This window comes from Camelus dromedarius, chromosome 22 (genome assembly GCF_036321535.1).
Source record: "Camelus dromedarius isolate mCamDro1 chromosome 22, mCamDro1.pat, whole genome shotgun sequence".
NCBI classification, from domain to species: domain Eukaryota; kingdom Metazoa; phylum Chordata; class Mammalia; order Artiodactyla; family Camelidae; genus Camelus; species Camelus dromedarius.
The window spans coordinates 21,036,940-21,061,252 of NC_087457.1; positions in this window are offsets into that span (position 1 = coordinate 21,036,940).

Genomic DNA, 24,313 nt, shown 5'->3' on the forward strand with positions numbered 1-24,313 from the left:
CATTTTTTAATCTCCCATTTATATCCTAAAGAACTAATTAGGTGCAGACATTGAGCATATTTTGTTCCTACATGCAAATTCAAATAAAACTTTGAAAGAATAAATAAAGTTAATATGAAGTAACTTTTCTCTCTATATTGAACGGATAAAAGGATTCTGCACATGTCAAAGGATTTTAAATAATGATCATCTTCTAATAAACAATCACTTAAGCTATTTGTTTCTTCATTTGCATATCCAAGGTGAATAGTAGCTGCTTTGATGCTATGTAAGCTATTTGTATCTATTTTATTCACATATATTATTTCTGGTTTATAGACATTTAAGTACCCAAAGATAATTCAGAAAGATAGAGTGGTGTTTTAAATAATAAATAATAAACAAGTTAAATAATAAGCTAGAGGCATAACAGGAAAACATTCCCTTTCAAAATTCTTCCTTGAAGATTACACACATTAGACAGCCCCACTTTACTGCTGCTTCACTTAATAACTTAAAAGCAAAGTTATGGTTCACAGGTTTTCTATGCATATGAGACATACCCAGAATGACATGAAAATCCAAAATGAAGTCTTCCAGATGGACACATCATAAAATGTCCCTTTGGAAGAATATAAAATTCATCCTACTTCAGCATAGGAATGATTAAATATTACTTTATACTGTATGTTTAGAACTATAAAGTTCTAGAATAGATTCCTTCTAATGTTTCATTTCTTTGAAAGCATTTTAAGTAACCACACTTCTAAGGAGCACAAAATAATGTGGAACATTGTAAAGATGTTTCCAAGTTGTCACAGTTACTTGTTTGTCAAATAATGTTTCTAACTCACACAACCACATCTGTCAGCAATAGGACAGCATAGCAAAATTCTCAAAGTCACCACTCACCTGAGAAGGCCAAGTGTCAAAAATGATGGCATATATACAGCTCTTGGCTGCAATTCGAAACACCACTCTTTTGCCAGAACCCAGAAGCTTCCAGAACTAATGAAAAATGAAATTTTGAGTTGAATGTAATCTCAACAGGAAATGAAATATATCCTTCTATTTCTTTGGAGGACTACCAACAACATCTCCTAGTACCAGATCTGCATCCAATTCTTAACTGGGTTCCAAAAATGAAAAAAACTAACATCCCACAGTGAGAGAATAAATTGTGCCACTACCCACTTATTTAATCATTCTTGTTTGATTTAGACTGGAAATTTAGTTTGTTTACTTAATAAAAATATTTTGATAAAATTTAATAATGCATGCTATTGTAAATAAGTATACCTGACGTGGCAAAAAGAAACAAAAATAATGTGGAAAGGTATATACGTATTGGCAAATATTTTTATAACTCATTTTCAATTAATTAAAAACAGAAAATCTCTCTCTAATTGTTCAATATATCCATTACAAATTAGGATTTTGATATTAATTAACAGAAGCTTCAAATACATATTTGCATGGCTTTAAAAATGTAATTATTTAATACATGCCATCAGTAGAAAATGAGTATGTATATACCTTCTTCTTATAATTCTAAGTACGCTAACCAATATTTTCCTAACTGTGTGCTAAAAACCATAGGATCTTTGAAAAGTGCGTCTTGCATTAAGTAAATGTGGGAGAACTACATTCATGAACAATCCCAATTCATCTTTGCAATAAAGGCTCTGAAATGTTTAAGCAAAATATAACCATACTAGTTTAACTTTATTTCCTAACAAACTTTCATCATCTAGGCCTGAAAAGATTAATGTTTCCCTGGAAGAATAGAGTGAGATGTCCCTGCAACAAAAGTATAAAGCAAGTGTGTCCTTCAGACAGACTTTCCTTCACCAGAGCGCTGCACATTTATGTATTTAATTTTGTCATGCAACTTAAGTAAAACCTACTTGTGCAACCATTATGGTAAATTTTGTATGTGACATATTTAATAAATGATAGTACTATGCTCATTAAAAATATCTGTATATAATAACAGGTCTCGGAAAAAATACTAGCCAGAATCAACGTGGGAAAACGGCAGCAGGCAAGAAGGACAAAGATTTCTTTAGTAATAGGTTTTCCAAGCGAAGTTGCCTAAAAGAAAAATCAATGCAGCTCTCTGGTCATTAGAAAGATGAAATTAAAGCTATCCAGTCTCAGAGCAATCGCTAGCATAGCTGGCCTTCACAAACTTGAGAAGAGAAAATGAACCAAGTTTTTAGAAGAATAAACAAAAATGTTTTGGCTTAGAGCATACTCACGAAATTCACCTTTCCTTAGATTTATAGATGTATAACTAACTGACAATTTAAAATTGTCTGTATTTAAGATCTACAACTTGACGATCTGATGTATGTAGGCAAGGTGAAATAATAGCCACAATCAAGCTAGTTAACATAGCCATCCCCTCACATGGCAACCCTCTTCTGTTTTCACATTTGTAATAATGAATATACAAAGTAGGAAAATATCTGGATAATCACTGTTACAAGAATACTTTCTTTTTAAAGTATATGAGTGATTATTCAGAAACAAACACTTCTAAAGGGCAAAATGTGTTCAGAGAAACTGTGTAACCTACAAACACACATAGTGTAAAACATACATATGGAAAGTGTACCTACTGTGTACACATACATGGAACGTGAATGCACTGACATCATAAACAGAGCAAAATAAGGAGGTATCAGGGGCATGGATATCGTAATCTCAGTTTGTCTTTATGGTAGCCTCTGCATCCCTCAGTTTTACTCCTAATTCCCTCTCACACTGGCAGCTTTAGCTTCTTCCAACCGTCCTATACACATGCCCCTGGTTACATCCGTAAGCTTTTAAGTCAAGGAATTTCCTCTGTTCACTTACATTTCCTGGCCAACAAAGAAATCTGTTTGGAAACCGGTGAGATACAGTGAAAAATGCCTACATTAGAGGTATAACAAGAGAATTCTTTTAGTCACAGTACATTAATTCCAAGAATAATACCTGCCAGAATAATACTTTAAAATCTAAATGACGAAACATACAAAGCAACGTAGGCATTTAAAATAATTTGTAAAATGCTCTTTTAAATGTTGTTCCAAAAATCTTTTCAAACAGAGGGGTTGGTGGTATAGTGGTGGCATAGCTGCCTTCCAGAAATCTTTTCTAACAAATAGGCAAAAGTTCAGGAAAACAGTCTCCACAAATATTCATAATTCCTTTGTATACTTTTGGAAAACACATTATTCATTTCAGCACACTAGGGAGCTATTTGAGGAAATACTGTTATACATGCAATTCAGAAGGTTTCACATTACAAAAGAATTTGCTTTTTTGCTTGCAGCCGGCCCACTGGCCCCCTAGATCATTTCTATTAGGTTGCTAACACTGGATAGCCTTTGCAAGCAAAAGGAGGATTGGCAGGAGGCTTCATTTGGAATCGAGAGTGACACATTTTGCTACATCTCATTCATGTTTCTTACTGAAGTTAAAATAACTTTGTCCAGGCAGTGAAAGCTCTTTTATATCTATCTTACTGTTTTTTTCCATCCCCTTTCCTGAGGAGAGTTCAGAGATTAAAAACAAAAAAAAATATGGATAGCTTCCATAGTTTTAAAAGTGTTGAACGTTTACACAGCTTTCACGTATCTAGATGAATGGCACCACTCAAAAATATTTGTAAATTCAATAGCAAGCCACTTCGGGGGAAAAAAGTCTATTTGTACGTATACATCAGCTATTATGGCAATTTAACTTGAGAGACTGGGTACTCAAAAAACAAAATACATCTTCTAATAAATGTCAACCATTTTAGCAGGTTTTCCAGTAGCTTGATAAAGAAATTGTTGGGATTTAAAAAAGAGTCACAACTAGTTTTTGTACTGAAAGTGTAAACCAAATACCCAATATCTTAATACGATGTACGTGTAGGTTTGTAGAATAAAATAATAGTGGCATTACCTGTACAGTGTAAAGATTAAAATCGTTTTTGCATGGTAGATAAACTTCACAAATGAGTTTTTAGAATACATTCTAAGAGCAACTGGTAAATAACGAAGTAATATATCAGATTTCTACTAAAGCTCCTTGATTTCTTATCTTCTGCCTTAAGATTATAAAATATTTATAACTAGAAATAGAGCAACAGTCATGCTGTTTTAGATAATATAGAAAAAGCATAAAGAAACAAAACAAGATTCCCTACTGGAGAAAGCCAAAATTTTCGACACTCCCAATAACAAACAATAATTTATACTGAATACTTGATAGAAGTCTTATGGAGATATAGATACCATGAAAGGAGGAAATAGTTCAAGAATAAGGTGAAGAAATACAGCCGCCCCGCCCCCCACAGGAAACACATTTCCAAGCCCCTCAGCGGACGCCTGAAACCGCGAATAGTACCGACCGAACGCCTTACATACTGTGTTTTTTTCCTCTACTTACATGCCGGTGATAAAGTTTAAATTATAAATTAGGCCTAGTAAGAGGCTGACAACAATAACTAATAATGAATTAGAACAATTATAACAATACGCTATAATAAAAGCTATGTGACTGTGGTCTCTCTCAGAATATCTTACTGTATAAATTTAATGCCTTTTCCTCTTAACTTAGCACTTACTGCGCTCTCGGCCGTCACGTCTTCAGTTTGAGGCGCGACAGCAAAAGTAGCAGGATTTTTTTTTCCTTCTTCACAGTTTCCGGAAGATTCGTTGCAGATCTCAGGGACTCCGGCATACGATTTCTGCCCTTTTCTCATTAAGTCATGAGCTTTCACCTTTTCACTTCAAGGAAGCACTTTCCGGCTTCTCTTTGGCACATTCGAATTTGCCAACCTGCCTGTTCTTGCGTTTCAGGGCCGTTTTTTAAAATAAAACAATGGTTCCTTGAACACAAGCGCTGAGGCGGCTGCTCAGGGATGAACGTTCGGGATTCGCGCGGTGGTTCACGTCCTGGACAGGATCACGCGAGATTTCGTCACGCTACTCTGAGTGGCAGTTCGAAAGGTATGAATCGTTTATTTCTGGAATTTTCCATGTAATATTTTCAGATGGTGGCTGACCACAGGGAACTGATGCTGCAGGAGGCGAAACTGAGACTAAGGCGGCATACCATAATAAGATATTTTTCGCAACCAAATGTTAGCTGGATTATCGAATCATTACTGTTCCAGGATACTCTTTCAAGTATGCCCCCAATTCACCTGTGACCTTACCACACCATGAACCGTATCTGTTAAAAGGAAGTACTTGGTTGTGAAAGATCATATTTTTTAATATGCATATAAAATTTAACAAACTTTTTAAAAAGGCAAATAAGCAATTTGGCTTCATATTTAGTAGTTGTGTAACTAAGATCCCATTCTGCAAGATGGCACTTTTATCTCGATTTTACTTTGTCCATCTAGACGTGAGCAAAGTTCCTCTTTTTCTACAGAATACCGTTATGAGTGACTAGTCCTATATACTTAAGTGGCATTTGCCTATATTCACAAGTATGTAGGTAACATCAGAGAGTTTGGGTGGGTGCATATAGCAACCAAGGCATAATTATTTTCAAAAGAACTTTGCCCAGTCCTTTGGCTATTTATGAACTTTGTTTTCTATATTAATCTACTGCTAGGAGTGTGCATTATATCCTTATCAGCGTCAGAAGAAGCAGTCAAACTCAAAGCATAATGTAACTTTCCACTAAGCAATAAGACTTTGGAAGTAGTCACATCTTTTCAAATGGACAGTTTGACTGTACATCGGACTCATTAGATAAAATACATCCACATCCTGGTGTACTCAGCAGGAACAGATATTAGCTAATCAAGGTTTACATTGCCAAATAAATCTCTCTCTGCCTGAATTATCAGTCATAATTTGTCAGCTTCACTGCGATCTCATCCTTACACTTAATTTTACATAATGCTGTATTGAAAAAAATAATTTTAAATACATAAAATTTTGAAAATTCCAATAACAACATAGCCCATTTAAACATGAAATATTTTTAGCTGACCTATGATTATTTCCTTTTCTTCTCATTATAACTTGAACCAAGTAGAAGGAAAATTTATTGAAGATATCCTGAATATCAATTTATTCCTAATTCAAAGTTTCTTACAAAGTTTAATCAATACAACTACTGGGCAAGAGAGACTTACGAAATTATTCCTAGCAATATAACACTAAGATTAGATTCTTTATTTGAATTTTCAATTTCTTCCATTGGTTTAGACATTTCACAGTGATCTATTGATCCATAGCAAACACCTCTTATTATAAATTAACCAACCAAATGCAGACTTTTATCAGCTCAGAACTGTGTGTTAATAGATCACTAACTTTGCATCTTATCTCCATGTATATAAAATTCCAGAGCACTCAATACAGGCCAAACTGTAAGAGAAGTCAAAGGGGGATTATGTGTAAGTGTGTATTTTTCTCCAAGTGTATGCATTCTGACTGCATTTGAAAAAAACAAACTAAATGATTCTTGTTGTCTTTTCCATTTTGTACTGTTTGTACCTTTCTTAGATCATTAGGGTAATTAAGAGGTGAATATAAAATATGAAATCATAATGCATCATATTTGCTTGACTTTTAACATTTCAGGGTATTTTCAGTTCTATTATCTCATGTTACCCACAGTACATTTCTGTAAGATTTTAGAGCAGATATTATTACATCTGTTATTATTTCAGTTACATATGAAAGCTATATCCATAAAAAGAAACAAAAAAGTTTTGCCCCTTTGGAAATCATATAGATAGAAGCAAAGCCAAGACTTCTATTAAGAGTAATTTCTAATTCTGTACTTGAGATTCAAGAAGATACTATGTAAGGGACAGATGAGGTGAACATCCTCATATTTCCTTCTTTCCAATTTTCTTTACTCATCTTTATAAGAGAAAATGTGATTAGATTGTTGCATCTGAAGTAAGTGTAGCAGCAGATTATCTATGTCACCATGGTTACACCTGTTGGCTTTATCTTACAAGTTCTCAGAACTAAGTCCACAGTTTTTGGATAGTTAAAGAATACTTCCTAATTCATGAAGCATTAAACACACTTCTCTGGGTAGTATTCTTGGAGTCTTTTGCAATATCACTTTAAAATAAAATCATCATTTCTTTTTCAAACAAATTTTACATAACTGGTTCCTTATTGTCCAGAAGACAATACCTTAGATGGGTCTCCTGCTTCTTAAACTGCTTTGTGTGGAGGCTTAAGAATGTCCAGTTATCTTAGAGAATGTCTTCCTCATTTTAAGAACAATAATACTGACCAGCACACATTGCAGGATCACTGCCAAGAGCTAGCTAATGAATTTTGTGAAAATATTTTGAAAACTGTAAATTGGTACAAAAATATGATTAATTGATCTGGAGGCAGCAGATGTTACAGACTGAATGGTTTCAAATCTCGCATGACGTCTAGTTCAATGACCTTGCTTAAGATTTTCACATTTCTGCACATCAGTGGGGATGTTAAAATACTTAGCTTTTACATTGTTAGGATGATTCAATGAGTTAGTATTTTAAAATGATTTAGAATAGTTGTTAATATTTATGTTTGTCAAGTAAACAAAATTAAATCCCATTTGTCAGTTTTATACATTTTATTTTTTGTACTCATCTTGGAGAGCACACAAATAGAAAGAGGATAAAAGTTAAAATACAGATTCTGTTTGAAAGTACTACCATAATGGTAACAATGTCTACAACTTATTAAATGTCTACTAGTAATATTTACTGCAGTCTTGTCTCTCTACGTTTTTTATTTAGATTCACCATAATCCTTTACATAGAGCTTATTTTCCTATTTTAAAAATGTAGAAACTAATTCCAGTCAATGACAGACCTAAGAGTCCCACTCAATCTGAGCTCCTTTGAGTAAATTATTTCTTGTCCGATAGCTGGGTGAACGAAGTGATGACCTGGAGTGCGTTCCTGCTCATGGCTTTGTGTGGGGCTGGGACTTCTCTCTACCGGACCAGGCTGTCAGACACTTGGGCACACAGCTCAGGAGATCATAATAACCCAAACTGAAGTGCTGCTATGATGAGACTTGAAAGTGGCCCATAATAATTCCTGGATCACGTACCAGCAAATCTGTCACTTCAAATACCACTGTCTGCATTACAAAGAAAGCTGGACAACCTTGTTCAAATGTACTGTTTTTATCAAAAAGTTGTGAATGAAGTACACACAAAATGCAGTACGAAGACTGTCTTTAAAGGAAAAAGATACTCAGTGGAGGTGGGGCAATGTATAAGTTAGGAGTCAACTGAACACACCTGTAACTTAAAAAAATAATCATTCAAAGAAAAGCAACAGAAAGATGGCATTCCAGTGTGGAGGATGAGCCAAAGACACTCTTCACAAAAAAGAAGAGAAGGTGATAATAAATTAGAGGATAGTGTGAAGGAGGTTGTTAACATCTCTGAATACAGACCAAGTGAAAATGGAGAAACAGAGAGGAAGGGGCTCTGAAAATGTTACAGATTTACCCTAGAAATACACAAGAAACATGAAAGTAAGCATTGCTATATGGTTAAAAAGGTAAACGGTTAACTTGTATTCAATTAAAAATTATTAGGATACTTAATTTGGCTCCAAACTGTGTTCATTTAATTTATTCTAATGTAGATAATTGACTGCTTATTCTGGGATGTTTTCTTAAAAATTATTTTTTAAAAATGGACATAGTATCCTCTCTTCAGAAGTGAGGTAAATCATCCCCACGGTCAGAATAATGGCTTCTAAAGACTCACGATATTGAGACAAAAAGGGAGCTCTGCACCTAGGTCATACCCTCCCTCAGGCAACCCACAACTGTTTACCATTAAGTGTTTGCAAAAAGGCCCCGCCCTCTTGCCTCAAGTCAGAACAATCCTAGAGGGCCATCTCAGCTTCAGAACTTTCTTGGATTAGCTGGGGCCCTGTTACAACTGTATCGGAGTTCAACCTCTCCTTCTGCCCAATTCACCTTCCTTCAAGCCTTTAAGCTCTCGGGCGCACTCTGCAACAGTGCCCCTGCATTCAAGTTTCCACTTCAGAAACTAAGAAAATCTGATGTGGTTGAAGTCCTCCTGAATGTGTACTAGTCAGATCCTAATGCTCATGTCAGGAAAACCTGAGTTTAGTTATCAGCTCCTCACTTACAATCTGTATGATTTCAGGCAGCTTCTCCATTATAAAGTGAGGGGAATATTAGCTCCTACCTACAGAGCTGTTGCGAAGATTAAATAGCAGGATGCATGTGTACCATGTAAATCCTTAATCAATATAGGATACTTAATAACTTTTAGCTGGAATTGTAAAGTTAATATAATCTGTTGCTTCTCTAAATCCACATATTAAAAAAAAAAAAAAGCTACACAGTAGACATTTGCTCTCCTAGATAAACAACTCAACTCAATCACTGACACACCCAGAAGTCAAATAGTAGCCAGAATTTACTTCCAGAGGAATTGCACAAGTCCCTGACATCATTTTACTGATAAAAAGTTTCCAACAACAAGCAAATTGAACAACTGGTAAGATGGTTACTTTCTTTTCCCCTTTTCATAGGTTTTATTACAATTTAATAAAAGATCACCTTTTGTAGGAGTCCAAATATTTTCAACCAGTAAATGTCCTGTAGTTATGTAAAGGATCAGCTGAACAACAGAATTGCTGGATTAGAAAATAAAAGTGAAAATGGTACTAAGGAATTTGCATGGTTTTTACATACCAAGCAATAGAAATCTGAAAACGTACTTTACTCAGCACTGTAGAATAACAAATCATTTCTGGTGCTTTAAGAGCGGTCAGCTCATGTTTCACTTATCCGAGTACCTTTGATTTTTTTTATCCTAACCACCAAGATGATGATGGGACTTGAAGCCATGCCAAATCATGCTCATCTGTGATTTGGCTGCATTATTTCCAATGTCCCTTTGTCAGCTTCAGACCTGGGAAACCAGCTGAGTAAGATATGAAGCAGTACAGCTAGGAAATACCACAAGCAAGAAAGGACCGCTTACAACTATCTTCTGTAATGACATTGTTACTGGGCTAGGTAACTAGTCTTGTTGCCATCATGCCCTAAAAAGTACATTTGATATCAAAGGATTAAAGGTAATCTTTAAAAAGTAATGCCTTCAATTTTAAAATATCATTTATACCATTGAATATGTTTTCAGAACAAAATTTATCTTTCCTAAATTAATATTGAGAAAGTAGCGATTCAATTGACTACAGGTTATCTAATCCTTATCTGTACTCCTAAATTCCCAAAATAAGGTGTTTGTGTTTACAGCTTCATCTTCAGAATCACGCATTCAAAAATAGTTATACATGAAATAGTTGGAATATTTTACTAGACCCTAGGAGCATAAAACAATATACGATATGATCCTAATCTTCTAAAACATAATTTTTGTACATATTTAACAACATTTCAAGGCAAAGTGTATGTATTAAGTATGTAGAATAAGACATAAAATGTACCATAAGAGGAAACAAATTAAAGTCTTAATTGCCAAGACCCAGGGAAGTCAAGAAAGTTCCTTGGAGGAAGCTCTCTTCTTACACAGATTTATATATTTTAAACTCAACAACAGAGGAAGAACTGAAATTTCTATCATCAATTTCTAACACTGATTAGATTAATTTTACAATTGCAAGTTGAACTACATATTAGACTACCTCTTTGTCTTTCAAGTGGATTTGAAGCTGTTAAAAAGTGGAATAATATATCTTTCTCAGAACTAGGGTTTAAAAATTTATATGTGCTTGAAAGATCATTTTCTGACAGGATACTATGAACTCAAGTAAAATTGCTCTGTATCTTCAGAGTAGTGACTTGAGGCAGTGTCTGCTTTCATAAGCCAAATGATACTGGCTTGTAGAAGACTGTGACTAACCCAGACATCTTTTAATTCTGCCTTGACTTGATGGATTGGTTGCTATTATCTACCGTGATATTTCTAATAGAAAATTTCTCCATTCAGTGTATTTTTACTAATGTGTAAATTTACTTTTCTTAATTTTCAGAGAAAAAGAAAGGAACCTCTCTGGATATATGCCCAGAACTACTGAGGTAATAGATTTGAATGTGCAGAGACAGAATATAGACATGGTAGCAGTTAAACAAAGACTGTTCCCATAGTGTTTGTTTTTCATATGAGATTTTTTTTCTACAGCTACAAAATGGCAGTTTATATACTGAGTCGAAGTTATTTCTTTTTCTGATACTGTGTAAAACTCCCAGGAGATCATGTATTAACTGACCCCCTATCTGTTCCATTTATTAAAAATCACTTCAAGTTTCCTTCTCTGCTTCATTGTGAGTGGGATGGAATTCAAAGGCAATGAACAATTTCATAAGTCATTTATTGTAAATTATTCACAAAGAGTATTTGGAAAGTCATGAAAATTAATCATTATGTTTGTATTTGTGTATGTGTGTTTGTGAGTGTATATATCTTTATTTCTTAAACTGACTAAAGCTCTGAAGGTTAAAAAGAAAAAAAAAAGGCAATGAACAATTTCAGATCCATTAGAAACATAAAGTTACATGGTAAATTGTGTCACAAGAGAACAATCATTGCTGGTTAAACAAAAGCTCAGTCTCTCCCATATATGCTTACAGGCTATTGTCTTTTTTTTTTCATATTTTCAAATTTTATTTTATTAATCATCAGTACAGCTAGTGATTTTGCTACCAGGGCATCTGAAACAGAATTAGAGACTTTCTAATGTGGGAACCCATTCAGAACCCCAGGGTTGGTTATGAAGATTATTGTAACTGAAGACATCTGAGATTCAACAGATGCAGAAAGAAGCTTTCTCAGAGCTTCTCTTACCTGACTAAAAGCAGCAACTTCAAGAAAATGAGGCTGCCTTGAATTAGTTTCGGGAGAGAGACCAAGAGTAAATCTACCATAAATCTTCCGGGGCAGGGGCAAAATACCCAGAGAAAAAGTTGCACTTACATAAACAAATATTATCACAAACTTTTTTTAATCTCCTGTTTGTTCTCCTAAATATCCACTAGCCTTCTTAAAGAAACCTATTTGTTCCTCTTCTTTTCTTCCTTTTCCTCTACTAAATTAGGTACATAAATAAGCCTTTCATTTTACCCATTTGGAGAGCTGGCTACTTCTTTTATTAGCCCTTTTGTGCACATGAATAAATCTTTTTTTCTCCTGCTAATCTGCCTTTTGTTCGTTTAATTCACAGTCTCACACATACATGCAATGTTAATATGGTCTCTATCATTATCAAAGATAGAACATTATTCTACTTCACATGGCATTTTTTGTTTTAATTTCTTAATATCAGAAATTTTACTGCACTCACAGCATGAGAATCACAGCTAAAAAAAAAAAGAAAAAAAAATCACATGCTTAGAGTTTTGTCCTTTACTTTCATATACCAAGAGTAAACATATTTTAAGAATTGACCTAATAGAGGAATTTATAAAAAGATGCTTCTCAAAGGCTTTCTTCTCAAAAAAATGCATGCTTGTAAATAAATGGGCAAAAATGGGTGAACGCTAGACAGCTGCCTGCGGTTGCCTGAAATGGTAAGCAACTCCTTAAAGAACCTTGGTATTCCTGGTCCAGGTGGCGAGATTCCTGGTCCAGGCACTGGAAAGCTGCTATTTTTCCAGAGTTTGGTTTGGCTTCATTTTTCCGTAACTCCCCCAGATGGACAGGGAAGGCACAGACCAGTTAGTACTGTGGTCTTTGTTTTCTGTGAACATCAGAGAAGAAATGTGAGGTCCACTAACAGGATACTTCAGGAATTTAGGAGGGAAAAGTGTAAAAAGGATGTGTAACTATTCTATTTTATGGACAGAGTAATTACAACAGAGCAGAGATGCTTTTTTTTTTTAATATTTTTGAATAGCAAGGATATGATTTGCAAGTAGATAACTGAAGTGCAGATTATCTCAATGGGTCTTAAAGTTAATTATCTGAAAAATGTAAATGAAATCACAAAAGGGAAAACATCAATTATGATTAATGTATAGGACAATCACTCAGAAGAACACTGATCATTAAACTCAAACCTTGATTTCAATAAAAATATTTCATATCTCAGCAACATAGACATTAGGTGAAAGTTTTATAACAGCACTAAACATGTTCTCTCATTAATTTGTAAGTCAAATTTCAGCCAATTTTATAGAAAATAAGTGGGTAAAAGGAAGAATTTTGTCATTGTTTAATACTTACACAAATTATTATACCTGACTCAGGTTTTTAATTAAGTTATATTGATAAGATGAAATACATATATGTATATATATACATACACATACACATCACTGTTAAAACCTTTATTCTTTGACTTTGCAAAGTTTTTGGATCTAGGTAAGCATCATCCCTACGGAAAACTTTCTGTAGCCTGGACACTTATCTAAGCATCTCAAATGCACTGAGTTTCTTAATCCTAAACAAATGCTGGAAGGGTATTCTTATTTTGTCCTGATTTGTTAGGACTGCTGGGTGAACTCAGTTGATACTTTGACTTTGAATGAGAACTGAGAGTCAAAACAATTTCCTTAAATTTCCCAAATGTCACAGTCCAATGGACACACCACATAGAGAGTCTCTCAGTATCAACTCTACTTTGATAGACCATTTAAACTTAACATAACACCATATTAAAGTATCTCATTCCTAAACTCAGAAAGATTTAAAAAAACCTTGAAAGTGGGTTTTATTTATTGTATATAAATGTAAGGGAGGAGAGATTAAAGAAGGAAGGAGGAGAAGAATAATAAGAAAAAAGAAAGAAGGCAGTATAGAAAAAAGGCAGGAGGGAGCGTATAAGGTGGAAGGAGGCAGAACACTGGAAGGAAAACATCTGAATATTTGAGGAAATTGTTGAAGTAATTTTACTAGGGTGTTTCCTTTTTTTTTTTTCTCAATGTTAGAATACTGAAAAAAGGAAAAACCTGTTCAAGACTTAAAAGCAAAATAAGGTAACTTGACATCATCCTGATTTATTAAGGGATTAAATTCTACCCTGACTGTGTGTTCCTACTCTCAACAATTAATACAAATAAATACCAGGATTTCCCATCCATAACAGGATAGAGAGAAACAGATACCATGGAGTTCAACTATCCTCCTTAGTATGCATTTAATGACTTGGGAACAGCCCGAGAACATGGACATTATTGATTAATGTCCTATCATAGTCAGCTCCTTCTGGCCTTAGCTGACCTCCAGAAACTTGAGTGCTTATCCATATCTGCCACGTCTCTGCCTTTATTTAATTTCAGGTCTTGGTCCTTCCTGTCTGGCTTGTCACATTGCCATCCATGCCATGTGAAAATATTTTATGGAAGCCAAGATATTTCAGATAAATTTATCTCTTGGCAGAATTTTTCCAAGTAATAAAAAATTAATATCCGTGACATCATTCAAGATTGAAGGCTGACCACATCAAATATTTAAAGCTAAATATTGGTATATGACTTATAGTCATGATGACCAGATGTCTTAGAATTGCTAATTAATTCTCAAAGTCAATTATTCTCACCTACGGTTTCCATAAATATGTCTCTGCTCAATGATAACATTGTGGTGACTCTCCTTATGTCCTACGGAGCTCTAGGCTCATTGACAATATGAATGTGAAAAGTAATATAAAATAAGACAAAGGGAGATAAAAATAAAACAGAACAGAAACTACCTGAAGGGCATAGAAGAAATATACACTATCATACATAATGTGCTGATTGTTATAATTTTATTTCTGAATTTGGCTTTAGGTGTGCTGCTACAATTAATGTTAAAAAAAATTCATTTACAGAGTTTTCATTTTATTAAATTCCTGTGGAAAATCATATTGTTTGGGTCCTCACTAGCAGAAAATGTTTTACTGCAGATTTATTAAAGACAGAACTGTTATATAAATTGACATTTTAGAAGACAGAGTTGCTATAAATGCTAAAGGCATAACAACTTTGAAGATGTTTCTACACATAGGACTTGTGACAACTTAAGTCTATGTATTTTCTTTCCTTCTTTTCCCACTTAATCATTTGTACTTCATGTTTTAAAAATAAATAACTGGTAAAATGCAGTATTCTAGAAAAATATTCGTATTGTACCTTGTGCACATTTACTAATGTGTCTAGTAACCCACCTGCACATTCTTACAATTCCCTGATTAGTGCCACTATAAAGATCAAGTGCAACAACAAAATAACATGTCAAATGATCTTTTTTATTATATTTTTAAAAAAAAGTTTAGGTTTCTTAGAAATTATAAAGGTTTACTCCACTTACAGTTATTACAAAATACTGGCTATATTTCCCATGTTGTACAATACATCCTGGTAGCCTAAAGTAGAATTCTTGCCTCTCAAATGATCTTTCTAATTCTTAGCAACCTGTTCTTTGTTGGCAAGAAAGCTGATGATGATTCCATCTTTCGAAGTGAGCTGTTAAGTCAGACAATGTTCAGACAGTGTGAAAATAGCAATTTTCTACTACATATGTGAATTATAGAAGATTACAAAATTAATAAATTAGCTTAAACATTCTTTCTCCTGATAGTAAGACTGTTTTAGGGGTCCTAAACATACCTTAGCCCACGAGGTGAACATTTAATGGGAACTTTTGGATAAATCTCTCCCAACAATACTATGTCTCTTTTCTCCGTAAACTCTTTGTTTCCGTGTTTGTTTTTTATTCACTTTTCTTTCAACCTTGACACTGTTGTGACTGCTGTTTGAAATGTTATCTTGAACAATCACTGATAAGACATTTTCTAAGTATGCCTCCTCATGGAGATAGATTGTACAATATTAAAGGTGCACCCTAAAGTCACATTGTGTATGGTTAAGTATATATTTTATAAATATAAACTATGTATTTCTTGAATATTTATAATTGTGACTGTTCATCATTATCACTGTCCCGCTGACCTATATGAATTTATTTCTTGAAATTTGTTTCAAATTTTCTTTAAGGAAACGTATATAGTGTATATTCCCTTGTGATAATTAAAAATTATGCCTGTCCTGATAAAATTAAACACATATTAGAAAATGATAAAAGTTAGAATGCTTAAATTTTTAAAGTTTCAAAATAATATAAAATCGTTAGTTATAAAAATTTGTTCCTAAGTGGCTTTTGGCAAACCTAATAGCAATTCATTTATTCATCTCAAAAGACAGAGGTTGTTTGCCCTTCTAACGTAGCTGATGAACTGCAAAATGTCTTCCATCATGATGCAAGGAATTCAATAAAACTGAATCTTACTTCATGCTCTATAAAGTAAAACTGGTACATTCATTCTATATAAAGTATTTGGCCTTCCAAATTTTCACTTGCTTAATTTGGGGAGAGAGAAAGGACAATTACAGATCCAATATTTCATCTTAGCTATTGACATCATGACATATTTTACCCAGTGAACAATGATCCTCAAAATATATACCAGCTAAATAAGGCAAAATAAAAAGAAGAGTAAAGAGCTAATAGTGGAGAGTTATATATGCAACAGAAAATACACATTACTTTCAAACATGTATGTAAGTTAAAAAAAAAATTAACAACCTAAACAAACTTCTCACTCTGAAGTAACTGAAATTTCTGGATTAAAAACAATCTAAATGCAATGCAGAGCTTAAAATGAAACAGAAAACTTTAAATGCTAAAAAAAAAGCCAATTGAAAAGTGTTTATCTAGTGTTGAGAGGGGATTCAATGCAGCATTCACTTCCAAGGCATCTCCCAAAACCTTGTAACTTTGAGCCTCCCTTTTGAATATTCCACCAGACAAAGAAAGAAGACTCAGAACCTAGGTATCACCCTAGGAGAAAGATTTGAGAGGAGACCTCCGTGGAAAAACGGAATCCCAGATGATTTTACCACTATCAATGGTTTTCTAAAACCTAGTACTTAATACCCAATAAATTCATGTTAGCTATATATGTGTGGTCAGTATTTTAAAGAACCCACTAATTAAATTACCTAAAATAAATATATTTTAGCACTTATGCTGAAAAATTAATTTACTTCAGTTTTGTCAGTAATAAATAGAACTTTGAGTATATTCTTAAAAAATAGTGACACAGGAGCAACTCATTTTTCTGATTTCAAATGGCCAATTAAAATTTGATTTTATTACAGTTTTTATTATACTAGCACAATCAAAAACTGATGTTGATAAAAAAAATTTGAACTAATGTTTGAAACTGAAGACTTAAATAATTTAGCTTAAAAGTTCTATTGCTTCTGAATATATATAACTCTATAAATAAAACTTTATTAATTTCTAAAACCTGAAATAAATAATTCAATTAGTAAACTTTCACCTAACAAAGAGATTTTGATATTTTCTACACTTAGTACTTTTATGTTTCTTTTAATTTACCACATATAATTACTAGCCTTTTTTTGTAAATGTTCTCATTTATTTCATATTTACCATGCTGCAAAATATTTCCTTATGTTGCATCAGCTGTGTTAGAAGACTGAACTAAAACTGGAATGCACATATCTGGGTATTTCCCCACGACTTCCCCTCGCTGAGCCAGGTAAAGCGCTGTGTTCTTTCCCACCAAGCGCAAAAGGGCTGCAGTGCCTCTTGTTCTGGGCCTCAGCCCTGGCAAAGCTGGACCAAAGCAGTGAAGCCAGAGACCAAGCCACGCAGAGAACTCATTAACTAGCTCCAGAGCCTTTCCAGGGACCTCATTCCAGGATTCCTGATTTCTGTTTCAGCCTTGGCTGCTCCTTGACATTCAGTATCCTAGTCCAGTGAACACTAAGGACTGAAGACTTTAGGCCCATCCCACATCGAGGGCATCTCTGGCAGAGTAACTACTGGCTGGAATCCCACATTTAAAGCTACTCTTGTTTCAATTTGTACTCTTAGGATCACTGAAGCCAACTTGAGGCCCGATATGTAGGTAGTAAAAATTTTTGACTATGAACTTCTAAGTACCTATCTTATAGTCAGTACTTTCTTCAAAGCCTGGCTGGGATTAAGATACCTCAAACTATAATGCTTTGTGAAACAGTGGTTTTTAAATTTTTGAGTTTCACACACTACACACACGCACACACACACCCCAAAACAAATTTAATAATGTATTAAAATAGAGCAGACTTTCTGTCATGTAATGATAGTTAAACAAAACTAAATAAAACTCATCAAGCAACAAAATTGATCACTATAACTTCACAAAATAAATGGTATTTTAACAAAAAAGGAATAAAGGAAATGACATGCTCTCAGAATACTGGACAACTACAGGTTAATACTGCCCTTTATAAATACTCATTTTGCCAAGAGTTGGTGAGAATTCATCACCAGTTCACAGATTTATTTGACATGAAAACAAAGGAAATCCCAGGCAAGACTAATGCAAATAGTATTCAGTCAGAGGAAGCAGCTTTGGGGATTTCAAGTTTTCCAGTGCTACTCTCCTGATAACCTCTCCAATCTAGCTTCCCTACTTTGCCATAATTAAAAGAACTAAAACCATATTCATTTCAACTATGTATTCATCACTGTCACTCCTACCTAGTTTAATAGAATAATTACAAATGGGGTAATCTTTTCATTGAATCATGTATTCCCAAGCTTAGGGAATCAGCACAATATATAATCAATGGAATTAATTCAATTAGGCAACTATTTACAAGTTGTGTTTATGTTTATACAAGGATATATGCCTAAAATCCGTTCATAAGTGACTGGGAAAATCTTCCCTTTGAACTTACCAATTATATCTTCTTACATTGATGCTAATCTAAGAATCAAAGTGGCATGGCAGCCTTGGCCCTTGGGATTCATACTAGACAAGTCAAAAAGCCTGGAGGCATCCCAAGAATTTAAAAACTGGAAAACAGCAATATATGAACACATTGCTATAGGGACAATAAAATAGTCCACCTTCACCTTTTGACCACCTAAGATGTTTTTCATCTTACCTAATGCACTGAGCATGATACAAAATATCTACCACATGTCCTCAAATTTGAAGACCAATAGTCTGAATAGATTTACTTATATAATAAGTTTATTTCTTGGTTAGATGATGTGTTTGTGCTCTCAAAACTGTACCAACAGGCAGCAAAGAAGGTACATCTTAACATCATTATGTTCTGATTTTTTTTCTAACTAAAATATATGTGCTCAAAGAAAACAAATTTGGAATCCTAAGTTAAAATATATATGGTAAATTAGGGATGGGCTAACAATTTTAACATATAAACAAAAGGATAAAGTATTACAAGAAATTTATAAAAAGATTCTGTTAACTGTTGAGAGAGGTCTGTAAGGCAGAAAACCTGGACCCGAAAGGAACAGACAAGTATATTGACTATGTATGATTAAAATGTGTATACTTACAGATAACCAAAGACACCAAAAATGAAGTCAGAAGTAAAACCACAGAACAAAGGGAAAGATTTACAACATATATGAACCAAAAAGGAACTACAGTGTTAATAAATACAGGGCACCTACAAATTTATAAGAAAAAGACATTCTAGTAGGAAAAAAGCATATGAACAGACAATTTATACAAAAGAATGCAAAAATCAAAAAACATAAAATAGATGTGTATTCTCTAATATTTAGTAAAATGCAAATTAAGATGGCTAAAAATACCATTTTGCCCATCAAATAAACAAAGTTTACAAAGATAGTTAACATAGAGTGTTGGTGAGGAATCTGGGAACTGGATACTTTTATACATGTGGAAATGTGAACTACAACAATCAGTTTAGAAAATAATTCAAGAAAGCTTTCAATTTAAAAAATGCAGATTTTAACATAGTAACACCATCTTTGGGAAACTATGCTACAAATATAAAAATAACAGTGTGAAACTATCTATATTTAAGGATACTTATCACACCTTTATTTATGGTGGCAAAAACAGAAAACCATCTAAATTTAACTAGATGGAATCAAACAAATACATTAATGGTACAAGTATATTATGCAACATTATACAGGTATTTAAAAAGTGTTCTTAAAACACTTTTATTTGTATAATTAACAGGAAAATAAATACATGTGGCAAAGTAGCATGTATAATATATTTTTCTAACACCTACTAAAACTCCAACACAAAATGTAGGAAATTATGGGGTGTGGAATAAAGATTCTGTATATGTTAAATATAATAACCATATGATATAAAGTAGTACAAATTTTAAAAAGTTAAAATATAAAATTTAAAATGCATGAGCCCAATGTAATAGTTAAATAATTTCACTATGTATATTATGAATTATCATACAATATTGGAGCTTTGCTAACCAGAAGAATGGTTAAAACCCTTACAATGAAGCCAGAACGTCATTAGGAATTCCTAGCAGGAGATACACCTTGGAGCTGGGCTGTTGCCATAGGAGCCTCTTAGGCTGGTGAAGATTGTCTGGGTCCAGGATCTGGTCCTGTACCTTGAGTGTACCTTAAACCCACTCCATCCCTTAGAGATAAGTACCTTTCTCTTGTTGGAGAGTTCATGTTCAACTAAGAGAGAGAGATATAAAATCAGAATGCTAATGCACTCATTTAAAACATAATTTTAATCAGAATAAAATCAAAACCCAAATATATTTATTTATTATGAGAAATAATAGTAACATAGATTAGAGAAGTTGAAATGCAGGATGACACAAATGGGAAGTCAAAGTATAATCAAAAGACTGCTTGATATCTAAGTAACCAGATGTTTAAGGCCAGTAAATTACCAAATATTTAACTTTATCAAGGTAAGACTGTCCATTGGTGCAAGTGCCTTCTGTTTGGCAGCATTTGAACGTGCCAACGTCCTTCCCCACCAAAATACTCATTTTCCCAAGTCTCCATGGCTGACAAGCTCATTCTCAACTACATTTCCCACCTTTGGATATACTAATACGTTGATTTATATTATAGCCCAGTATTGCTATGGTAAACACAATTTTGTCTCTTTTAGGTGATTCCATACCTACACATTGATTCACTGGGTACTTATCTTGCAGTTTAAAAGAAAAAAAAGCCATCTTACATCCCTCATTTTTCTGTTCTTAGAGGCACTTTATTGCAGTTCCCCAAATACTGACAATAGGCTATATCACTACTCTTCAGAGAGCATTGCTTAACATATGCACCTGTACTCCGAGATTGATCGCTGAATCATGCCAGTCTTATTCAGACACATTCAGCTCTTATATCTTCTAACTGTGAAAAATAAAACATTATTTACAACGAGGAATCGTTATAATGCAGTAATATTTCACTAGTATTCACAGAATATACAAAAAGTGATTCACAACATTGCATTCAAAATACTTGTACTGTTCCCTTGACTCACTAAATCTAGACTATTTAAGTGTCAGAAAAGGATCCATTTTCAAAGATATAAAACAGAGCCTTGGAATGAAGATGCAAGCTACAGTTTTTAAATGTGGCTATATACTGTGAAAAAATAAAAAATAATTATTTTATTCTTCCACTTAAAACATGTAACAAACAGGATGTGGAGCAAAACAGGTCTGTTGCTCCTGAAGTGTCAAATGAGGTAAAAAAACAACAAGTACTTCACATCCTAAATCAAGCTACTGACATTTGGAACAAGCAGACTCTTGAGTCTTTGAGGGAACTGAATTATGTTCAATATCTTGTAATAACCTCTGATGAAAAAGGATATGGAAACGAATATGTATGTGTATATATATATACACACACACACGACTGAGACATTATGCTATATATCAGAAATTGACACATTGTAGCTAACTATACTCCAATTTAAAAAAAAAAAGAGTTAACTAACTCTTAACCTCTTTTCCCTCATTGAGAATGGAGGGGCAAGGTCAGCGTATTTCCTTTCAAACCAAGAATTTGGGATTCAGATTTAACCTTTGTCTCCCTTCTTCATTCTAATCACATAGATGAGAAAATGTGGAGCCTGCAGGCTGACCATAGCTGACTCTTCCACCTCCCAGTAAGTTGTAGGGGCTGTTACCATAGTTTGGGCAGCTCTCTTAAGCACATTTTAGTCCTCAGTTTTAGAACCTAGTTGCCAATTCAGTTTTAATAAGATAAGCCCTATTCCCATATAACAAATTGTATTAGTCCCATTGGTCCTCAAAGTCACAAAGTACATCATTGCACAAACCAATGATGCCATGTCACCAGGTCCTCACGAGTGGGAGGTGGTTGGATGGGATACTACTGTCCATTCTGTTCAAAATATTCAACACAAAGCTGAATCCATGATCAGATTTATTGAACAATAACAGTATAACATGGGATGCCAAGAGGGGTATGATTTTGATTAAAATGGACTGAATATTTGAGTTATGAATGTATTGGAAAATATAAAGCTACTTTATTTGCTCATTACCCTGAAAATGAACATTAGGTAGTTATGTCACATTAACTAAGAGAACATATACAAGATTGCAAATAAAATACCATAGAACCTAATTTACTAGTAAAGGAATAGACCAATAGATTACACTAGTTAGTAAATGTAAGTAATTGCCCAAATATATGAATAAATATAAATATGTCCTTATGTTTACACACATATATATGTACATACACACTTGTGTCTGTCCACATTATAATATTTCAGACATGAAAATCAAGTTACATGAGCTGCATGCTCAAAATTCCTGTGAGGCAGCCCACAGTACATGCTGTCATCAATATAGGATATAATCATCAATCTTTTGAACCATATGAACCACTTTATTTTGCATTTCTACCCTGTGAAAATTAGTGCTAGAGAGAGGCACCTATCTGAGTAAGATATGAACAAGGAAAACCCATGAGAATGAGGCAGTTACAACAGGAGCTGACACTGAAAGGTCACATTGTAGAGAGAGGCCAGAGAAATCATTCTGGTACATTTATAAGCTGAATTTATGGAGAAGCACAAATTTTAAATAAGACAAACTCTGAAGCAAGAAAAAGATGTAGAGATCAAATCTGCATTATGATCTCTCCATTTCCTCCATAACCTCTACCACAGAGTAGTCTTTCCTCATTCATCATGTCACATCCTGTGCAAGAGTCATCGTAGGTATTCAATGACTGCTTACAAGGTTGTGTCGTCTACTGCTCTAAGGACTCTGTGCTTGGCAGTCATTCAAGTAATATCTCAAAGAGTTGGTTGAATCTCAAAAGGTTGGCAAGAATGACAATTCATTACTGGTTCAACGTGACTTTCATGTTTCTTTACTACTGAACCAAGAGCAAACAGAGCAGAGGATACCGACATCGCTTCACAGTGAGTATGTGGGGATTCCTGAAGCCTCCCTAGTTCCTCACCGTGGTCAGGAGTGTCCAGACAGAGCGCACACTGAAGCTGGAGAAGTTAAGAGCCTGCAGGCTCATGGTCTCGTATGCCGCTAGTCTGGGGCTGGCCATGTCCACTCATCAGCTAGCCCAGAGTACGCTGTGTTCCATTTCCAGCTGCACTGTGGCCAGTATCAGCAGGATGTTTTCTGTGCATGTGCTGGTGTTCTCTCGTGAATGTGCTGCAGACATTTTCACTTGTGTAATTGGGTTCTCCATCTAAGTTGTAAAGTATCATGGAGGGATCAAATCCTTGCCTTTTGTACTCTGATGAGTGTCTGGCACCAGGCTTGTATACACATCCAGGGTTCTAATACCTTATTGAATAGCAGAGGCGAACACACTTCATACTCAGAGGACTTGTTAGAAATCTGAATTTTTGCCTCTTTCTATATTAAAAGCTCAAAAACATAAAGTGAATGTTGAGAAAATGAAACAAAACAAAAACATCTGTCTCTCTTTATCCTTCCTACCTCAAAAAAAGTAACCCTAGCTATGTTAATAGAGCTGAATCCAGCTTTAATCTATCACGAGACTGATGATGGTATCAGTGTTTGAGGAAAGACAAGCTGATCCTACCAACAAGGAAAAGGGATGAGAGAAGGAACAAAGTAAAATATCCTGGAAGCAAGTCAAGTTCCTTAAGGGACCATTAGCCAACACTCAGTGAGGCAGATCTCTGGATTTGGGTGGCTGGCACTGTTCTGATCAGTAACTGAATTCTAAGAGTCAGATCGATTTGAGCATTACAGTACCCCAGAGCACACTGATTGGACCTTTTAAGTTTATTTCTTCATTTATGACTCTGTCTTTGTTCTGATGTGGACACGCTCTATAAGATTTCAAAATTCCCAGGTCTCTGATCCCTTTAAAAAGATGTTTTTCCACTGGAAAACTAGTGTGGTGGGAAAATAAGGGGAGCAGTGTGAGTCCATGGTGCTCTGTAACTCCACTGAATATAAAATTTAACGCTTATGTTAGTAAAGACAGAGTGCCTCCTCAAGGCAAACGATCAGTTTTGCGAGGTGAGCAAGAG